This window comes from Wolffia australiana, chromosome 11, assembly GCF_029677425.1.
Source record: "Wolffia australiana isolate 7733 chromosome 11, ASM2967742v1".
Taxonomy (NCBI): domain Eukaryota; kingdom Viridiplantae; phylum Streptophyta; class Magnoliopsida; order Alismatales; family Araceae; genus Wolffia; species Wolffia australiana.
Window position 1 is genome coordinate 6,998,265 of NC_135845.1, and position 8,198 is coordinate 7,006,462.

At 51.3% G+C, this 8,198-nt stretch overlaps 1 pseudogene; it reads left to right on the forward strand.

The window, feature by feature from the left end:
* Nucleotides 1-687: 687 nt before the first annotated feature.
* On the forward strand, nt 688-797 carry LOC144709948 (small nucleolar RNA R71; annotated as a pseudogene).
* Nucleotides 798-8,198: the final 7,401 nt, after the last annotated feature.

Below are 8,198 nucleotides of genomic sequence, written 5' to 3' on the forward strand. Positions count from 1 at the left end.
AGCATCTGCTTCGTCTGGAATTCCATCATTACTTGCATCCGCATCTCCATCTCCGCCTGCAACTTCTGATTTTGCTTCTCTATCATGTCTGAAATGACAAGGGTTAGTGTAGAGAAATCAGGTTGGGTCTGAGATGGGACCTGATATTGCTGCTGAGGCCTAGACTGGAACTGTGGTCTTTGTTGGAATGGAGGTTGAGCAGCAGGCATGCTCCCTTGGTGGAAGCTCTCTCTGTTTTGATAGTTCGTCTTTCTCTGTTCTGCCCATGGCTGTTGTTGGTTGAAAGCTTTCACCTCTTCTTCCATGGCTTGGCAGGCCCCATCTTCATGATCTCTGCAGAAATAGAGAGAGCAGATTTTAGCTTTAACAATGGGCGGGTTATCTAGAAAGACGTTCTTCAAGGTGGAGGTGAGCTCCTCCAATTTCTGGTTGGTTTCTCTTAGGCCTGCTTGCAGCTCTCCCTCCTTAGCATTGACCTGCAGAATTCCTGCCCTCTTGGGCTGTAGGTTTCTCCCATTTTGGTTCACTCCAATCTCCTGCAGATCAGTTTCTCCAACTCTCTCCAAAATATCAAACACTTCGTCTTCATATGCAGTATAAAATGTTCCCCCAGAGGCTAAGTTAACCTTATTTTTCATGAAATCTGATAAAGATTCATAGAAAATCTGGGCTAATTGACAATGTTCAATTCCATGATGAGGGCATTTCCTCAGCAAGTCATTGAACCTCTCCCATGATTCACTAAAAGTCTCACCTTCATGGGGATGGAAATTGTGGATTTCTCTTCGATAGAAAATTTTTTTAGAGAGAGGGTAAAATTTCTGCAGAAATTTTCCTTGCATCTCTTCCCAAGAGTTGAAAGTGATTCCCAAATTACGATACCAGGAAAATGCTTTATCTTTTAACGTCAATGGAAAATATTTTATTTTAAGCATTTCTGTAGATAATCCTGGAACGTTTTGAGATGAGCATCTAATGTGGAAATCATCAAGGAATTCTGGAGGGTTTTGAGCAGGTAATCCATTAAATTCAGGTAGAGAGTGTATCAACGCATTGTCATACCTGAACATGATACCCTCACCTATGTTCAGGTTCACATCCGTTTGCAGTAGGCTTCCGGAGGGTGTTGACCTGTCCAGCATAGTTCTCCTTCTCTCCTGTTGGTGGTGTCCTTCTTCTGCCATGGTTTCCTGCTGATTTTCAGGTTCTAAGACTGTAGATTCTGGAGTTGCGTCTCTCGCAACGTTCTCTGCAGACTTCTCACTGGCCTTTGAACGTGTCACTATCATAGAACTTCAGCAGAAAGTTAGAAAGACAGTAAGCTGAGGATTCTCAAGTCCTGCAGCTTTAGGAGAATGAACAGACAATAACTGAAAAGACAGAAAAGAAAATACTATTGTAATACCGTGCTCCCTGGCAATGGCGTCAGTTGATAAGCTCAAATTTGGGGTGTTTTTACTGGTTATTTATCTGTTGGTTGTGTGAGGATTGAGCTTATGCAACACAATTTATAACCTCACAGCCTTAAGGCGAGTAAGGGTCGATCGGCAGGGAGCAAGGAAAACAATATTAGTTCTTTTCAGTTTTCTTTAAATTATCAGTTCTGAACATTCAATTTTAATAGTCAAAGAAATAATCTTCAGTAAACTTCTTTTTCCCTCAGAAAAGATGTGTGGAATAATCCTCTTACGAATAGCAAATTACTACTCATGGTTAAACCTCAAGATTGAGCACTTATTTTAAGAAACGCCTTTATCCACAGACTTATTCCTGTGGATTTGGCAAGATATCAAACACCTGGTAGGCGCACCTACGGTCACCTCTGCCCTCAGCTTGGCAGCCTGCAGAGGTGATTGCCGGTGTGCCTGTAGGTTGCGCGAGCGTGCCTGCAGTGCTTGCTGCGCGCAGGCTTTGCCTGCGCACCGCACTTGTGGTGCGCGGCCAAGACTTGCGCGCAGCGCTTGCGGCGCGAGGCAGCCTGCGTGCGGCTGCCTCTTGTGCGCAGGCGGCTGCCTACACCCAGGCAGCTTCCTGTGCGCAGGCAGCTTCCTGTGCGCAGGACCGGCTAGCGCGCGGGCGATTCCTTGTACGCGAGCGGTTGCCTGCGCGCGGGCCCTGCCCGTGTGCCGCCTGCTGGTGGTCAAGGTCGTGGGCGACCTTGACTGCTTGCAGCGGTGGCTGAACTCTTTGCAGGTGTGCTCACCCCTGTCGTGCACAACTTAGATGGTTTGAAGTTTTGATTGTGAACAGATTGTAGAGGGAATTGGGGAATTGAAAGGTGGACGAACAGAACAAACGATTCGAACGACTGCAAACTCAAAAAATCAAACGTGGACAGAGGAACAACAGAGGTCGGAAAATGCTGAAGACACAGATTGTGATCTCCAGCCCAACTCTGATTGTCTTAGAAGGGAGAAGAGGAAGAACACTGAAATCAAAACAATCACACCTCCTTGGGTCACGCCCTTCTGGAAAGGAGATGATCTTCTTGGCCTGGTTCTGCCTCAGTTTGCCTCTCTCCCAGCTCCAATGCTCAGCAGCTCTTGGAGGGTCTGCAGAAATCCTTCCTCTCCAAGCCCTAACTTCCTCGAGAGAAATTCTGGACAACCTACAATGAACTCTTAAGAGAGTATTTATAGGTTTCTCTTAAAACATGCCCCGGGGGCATTTTTGGAATTTTCTTCTTCCTGATTTCTCGCCAGCTCCCCTTGATCCATTTCGTCTTCCTTTGGCTGCCTTACTCTATTTCTGAACTCATTAATCAAAATTGTCAGATATAATCCACTTGATTCAAAGAATCAAGTGGTGTTAGTAAATTAATAAAACAATGCATATGGATGGCAACCAACATGAATTAGATGGATACAATTGATGCTTTTATGCTCAAAAAGTCTAAACATTTGATGACGCATTGATAGTCATCAGGTAGCTAGGCGGTCAAGGCTAACCGTGGCGGTCGTGGTGGCGATGGAGGCCATGGCAGGTGTGACTGCCCTGATGGAGGACCATCCTAGAGACGGCGCGCCAGGATGACAGCAGCCACGTCCAGCAGCCCGCGCCGATGCTCGCCACCCGGGGTTCAAGTACCCCGCGTAAGAACTCCTATCTTTACTTATGTTCATTTCATGTTTGTTTGTATTTTCAGATTAGTGGACTGGGCCAATGTGTTGGGCCTCGTCCTCGTCATTTCCTTTTACTTTTATATTTGTATTTTTGAATTTGTAAGGAGAGGCCGAACCACGTCTTACGACGGTTCGTCCTCTACCACGTTCTCTTGGCACCCATCCTCCCTATGAGGGGATGGCATGCCCAAGGAACATTTGGAGTCATTGTTGAAAAGTTTATTCACAATTCGTCTCCCCCTATCGTAGAGAGTAGTGTAGGGGGTTTGGCTAGCCCCACCCCACGTTGAGATCACTCCGTGGGTAGAGCTCACATCTCTCCCATCGAGATCACTCCGAGGGAGACGTGTTAAAGCGCACCGTCGAGATCACTCCAGTGTGAGGAAAGAGTTTCAAGAAGCCGCCGCCATCAAGAATCGAAAGAGGCCTTCGTCGAGATTACTCCGAGGGTCTTGGGAGATTTGAGAAGCGTCGCCGACACGCCATCAACCGGTGAAATCTGCTCCGCCGAGAGAGCACACCCCTGATCCGTCAAGAACTCCTCTTTCTTGGAGGGTTCTTGGTTGTTACAGTTCAAGAAAGCCATTTCTTGGTACCTTTTTCCACCCTTCCACCATTCCTGATCCATACCCCCCCTTTCTCTTCATTCTTGATCCACCCCATCACGTTCTTGATCCGCCCCTCCACGTTCTTGAACCCTCCCCATCTCGTTCTTGATCCTTCCCATCACGTTCTTGAACCCTCCCATCTCGTTTTTGATCCGTCCCTTCATGTTCTTGAACCCCCCCATCTCGTTCTTCATCCTTCCCATCTCGTTCTTGACCCTTCCCATCTTGTTCTTGATCCTTCCCATCTCGTTCTTGATCTGTCCCATCTCGTTCTTGGTCCTTTCCCCATCTCGTTCTTGACCCTTCCCCATTACCATTCTTGAACCCTCAATTCTCCCACACTTCTTTCCTCTCGATTCTTGGCCCCTCGCCCTCGCCTCCCGCTCGACCACCCTTCCACCGTTCATCGTCCAGCGCCCGCGCGAGAGGGTACCCCTCCCGCGCGCCTCTCCGCCCGCTGCTGCAAGCGTCCGTGCGCCCTCACTTGTGACCCCCGCGCAGTGCGTCCGCTCGCCAGTGCGTGCGTTGTGCTCCTCGCGCCGGCCCGTGCGCGCGCGCACCAAACACCTCTGCGCATGCCCGTCTGCTGCCACATCCTTTGCCGTGGTCCCAAGGTCGGTTGACTTGATCACCTCCTGCGCTCATCGGTCTGACGTCCGAGCAACCTCGCCAGAATCGTCGACCGACACGTTACCATGTACACCATATCACCTGCCAGAACGAGATTTGACGCCGTGGATTAGCGGGACTTAAGGTTAGTCTCGTCTCCCCTCTGTTTACCAGCATTATTATATTTTCCAGTCTCATCTTCCGCTTTCGCGTCCTCTGCCATTATTTTCATTACAATTCACGGATAGAATAGCCACCGTCGTCGAGTGTAGGAATTCTTGAGGTTGACGGATATTCTTTGGCCTAGACACCGAACACTTCAAGGCCGTCATACGCCCCTCATTGTCTAGACGTCTAGTTGATTTCGCGGGTCATTGGGAGTTTGATCTAGGGATCATTCTTCTCTCGTTGACCAGCTCGGCCGACACCGTTATCCGTCGATTCCCTTTACTGCTCATCTGCTATTTTCATGTGCATTGAATTACATCTCACGTCCTCGCATCATAATTCCTGTGACGTAATACGAGCCGATCGATCCCGGCCGACGTCGTATTACATCATATTGGTATCAGAGCCGGTCGTGTTAGCTTTCGCTTAACACGGTCGGTAGGATATTGCTAGAGATTTTATCGATATTGTGCACGTCATATTTCGAAATTCATCTGCATAGTGCACGTCATTTCATCGCATTTCATCGCATTTCATCCATCACGTGCATACCCATAGAACATTTCTATGTTGTGGATGGTTGACAATAGAATGGTTCGTACGCGAACCCAGTGTCGGGATACCGACTATGTTGAACGTGACGATGATCGTGATCACGATCTCGTCATAGGGCCCCCTCTTCTAGAGGAGCCCTTAGGTGAACGACCACCGCACGAACCGGTGGATCCCGAGGAGGCGCTTCTACCTCCTCCACCAGCTAGGGAACCCGCTACTCGGGTCTCGAGGTCTCCAGATGAACCGGCGCACCCGGCACCACGAGCTTCCGAAGACCGGAGATCCTCTACCGCCGTCCCTACTAGTAGGGCACCGGCAGACGAGGCCTATGACGAGCCCGTGGCTCAAGATGTTTTCCGACGACCGGGCAAAGCTCCCATGCAGGAGCATCCGGCGCCGGAATACCGACCTCGAGATGCCGAGGTCCCACCTGCTCGATACCGACGAGCAGACGAATGGGAGCACGATCGCGATGACCGGCAAGGACCCCCACCACCGGAGTACGACCGCGAATACAGACGGAGATCCCCACCACGGGAGGATAGGCCAGCACCCCATTACTATGACGATCGTTCCTATCGTCCGGATAGGAACTACTACCCACCCGAGATTAGGGGTCCTCGGCGTCACGACTGCCCGGAGGATGGGGTGCTCAACCCCAACCGCGTTCCGGTGCGTGACGCCCCACACTATTCGTCCCTTCCGGGTAGCCCATAGCTGCTGCCCATAGCACGACGACTGGATGTCGTCACGTATGGTGATAGCTCTGCGTACCCATCCCACTATAGAGCTGCCCCCGTTCCAGTACCGGACCCATACGAGGAGGCCCCAGCACCGCCCCGAGCACCATTGAGACATGCGCAGGATTACGATCGTGCGCCACATCGGGGTCATTACCCCGACGATGACCATCGGTACCCGAGATACCCCGATCACCCTCCCCACCAGGAGGATGCTTATCAACTACGGCATAGGTCACCACCGAGACGGCCTTACCGTGACGATTACCCGGATGAACGACCCTACTACCAACCGGTACCTCGTCACGACGACTACTACGAGGACCGCCCAGATCACGATCATCACCGGGGTGCACCTCGAGGACCTCCTGCCCGTCGTCCCGACGACGAGCATGAGCGACGACGAGAGGCACATCGCGCGATGATTGGGAGTCGGACTTGGAGGTGCCAATATTTGAAGGGTCTTGGAACCCTAAGGATTACACGGATTGGGAGTCGGACTTGGAGAGCTATTTCCAGTGGTACCGCATGGATGACGACATATGTGTCGCTTACGCCGAGGCACGGCTTGGAAGCCAAGCGAAGATCTTTTGGAAGAATGAGAAGGAGGCTGCACGACAGCGAGGAGATCCTCCTTTAACTTGGGATGAGATGTCACGGAAGCTTAAGGATAAGTATATCCCTCAGCTTTACATGACTCGTCTCATGCTAAAGTGGATGGATCTCAAGCAGGGGAAGCGTAAGGTATCAGACTACATCGAAGAGTTTCGCATGTGATGTAAATTTGTGGATAGCCCACAAATCCAGATCGCGTTCTTTGTACACGGCCTTCGTCCAGACTTGGGGGCTCGTGTACTAGAGCAAAACCCTTCGACGACTGACCTTGCTTATAGTCTAGTTGAGAGCAACGAGTTTAGCACGATGATATCGTGACTAACATTTCCTCGGCCCCTCGCTCCATACCGCCGACAGTCCCCTCCTCCTCGACACGCAGCACTTGGAGCCGAAACAGTTCGGCCATGCCCCGACCCACGGCCACACCATCGATACCAGCGACATTGACACCAGCGCCAGCACCGACGCCCACTACTTCATCGGTGATATCCACGGCTAGAGCCCCGAACGGACCACGTGAACCCATGCAATGCTTCAAGTGCAAAGGGTTCGGGCATCGACGTAGCGATTGCCCATCACTCATGGTTATGGATATCCATGGGCAACCAGTAGAGGATCAACCCGAGGATGACGTCGAGGTCGATGAGTACCCCGGCGAGTGCCCGGACGGTGATGATGTGGATGACCTGCTCGGATACATCCAGATCACACCGATTCCTCCGCATGCGACCTATCCCGTCGCCACCATGGATGCCCCCGAGGTTAGGAACCCCAATGACGACCCTCGGGCGAATCCCGCACCGCATGGTAGTACCGTGGCCACTCGACCAGTCGACGTCGCTCAGCGCACGTCGATCTTCTACACGTACGTCAAAATTGGTGGACGTACCTACAAGCTCATGGTTGACAGTGGGAGCTGTATAAATGGAATATCCGAAGACACCGCTACGCGCCTTGGGCTCACGTTGATTCCCCACCCCACCCAGTACAACGTATCATGGATCGACGCATCGACCATACCGATCAAGATGCAATGCTACGTGCCATTGAAGATGAGCACGTACGACGAGAAAGTCCTATGCGACGTTCTACCAATGAAAATTGGTAGCATTATCCTAGGACGACCATTGTTGTACGACCACAACGTACAATTATCCGGATGAGCAAACACTTGCTCGTTTGTCTACGGAGGGCGTAGACTTATATGGTATCCCTCAGTGCGGATACCTTCCTTACCTGATTGCTCGACAACAGCACCTCCTCGTGCCACACCTACCGCCATTATCACCAATGGTTGTATCTTCCAGCGCGAGCTAGAGCTTGATGTGGACATGACGCCGATTTGCTACGCCATCACCCTCGCGGATGGAGTTGCCGAGCCGGCCCACGACCCTCCACCACCGGAGATCACCCAGCTCCTCGAGGAATATGGTGATGTCTTTCCCGCCGAGTTACCTAGCAAGCTCCCGCCCCTACGGCATATCCAGCACGCTATCGATTTGGTCCCGGGAGCGACTCTCCCTAACCTCCCTCACTACCGGATGGACCCGGTTAAGTATGAGGAATTGTACTCACAGGTCAAGGAGCTCCTAGCTAAAGGCTTGATCCGGGAAAGCCTTAGCCCCTGCGCGGTCCCCGCCCTACTCGCCTCGAAGAAAGATGGAACTTGGAGAATGTGCTGCGACTCACGAGCCATCAACAAGATAACGGTGAAATACCGTTTTCCCATCCCTCGTGTCCAAGACTTATTTGATGAGATGGTAGGCGCGTCTATTGATAAT